The following is a 1,193-nucleotide window of genomic DNA, read 5'->3' as shown; positions in this document are numbered from 1 at the left end:
AAATTGATCCTAATCACAAATGCGAAATATGTGTTGAAGCAAAATTGGCTAAAACACTGTTCCATTCAATTCAAAGAAACACGGTACCTCTAGCATTAATCCATAGTGATATATGTGATTTGAAATTCATTCAAACTAGAGACTGTAAGAAATACTTTGTAACTTTTATCAATGATTGTACAAAGTATTGTTATGTCTTTCTTTTAAGAAGTAAAGACGAAACCTTAAATGCATTTAAACAATATCAGACTGAAGTTGAAACACAACTTGACAAACGAGTTAAAAATATTTGTAGTGATCGAGGAGGTGAATATGGGGCACCGTTTGAAGAATTATGTTCCGAACATGGAATCATTCATCAAACAACGGCTTCATACTCTCCTCAATCGAATGGAATTGCTAAACGCAAAAATTGAACTCTTAAAGAGATGATGAATGCTATGTTAAAAAGTTTGGGTGTACCTCAAAACTTGTGGAGGGAGGCTATCTTAATGGCAAATAGTCTTCTCAATCGGATACCGTTTAAGAAAATGGAAGAGACAACATATGAGTTATAAAAAGATCATTCTCCTTCCTACCAACATTTAAAAGTGTGGGGATATTTGGCAAAGGTTGAAGGACCCACGCCTAAACAAATTAAAATTGGTCCCTAAACGATCGATTGTATATTTATTCGATACGCCAATAATAGTAGTGCATATCATTTCCTAGTACACAAATCTGATATTCAAGATGTACACGAGGGGTATCATAATTGAATCAAAGAATGCAGTATTCTTTGAAAACATATTTCCCTACAAAGATAGAGAAACCTCAAGTTCAAATAAGAGAACTTATGAATCTGCAAATTGATCTTCAAATGAGGAAGAACCAAGGCGCAGTAAAAGGGCTAGAACATCCACATCATTTGGTCAGGATTTTCTGACTTATATGGTAGAAAATGATCCAATGACTTACAAGGAAGCGATGTCTACCCCGGAAGCACCGCATTGGAATGAAGCTATCAATAGCGAGATAGATTCCATAATGCAAAATCATACTTGGAAATCGACAGATTTACCTCCCGAAAATAAGCCTTTAGAGTGTAAATGGATACTAAAAAAGAAATTGAAAACAGATGGATCCATTGACAAATATAAGGCTAGATTGATTGCCAAAGGATATAGGCAAAAAGAAGGACTTGACTTCTTTGA

The sequence above is a fragment of the Olea europaea genome, chromosome 16, assembly GCF_002742605.1.
Source record: "Olea europaea var. sylvestris chromosome 16, O_europaea_v1, whole genome shotgun sequence".
In the NCBI taxonomy this organism is placed as follows: domain Eukaryota; kingdom Viridiplantae; phylum Streptophyta; class Magnoliopsida; order Lamiales; family Oleaceae; genus Olea; species Olea europaea.
Note: the sequence above shows the minus strand (reverse complement) of the source record.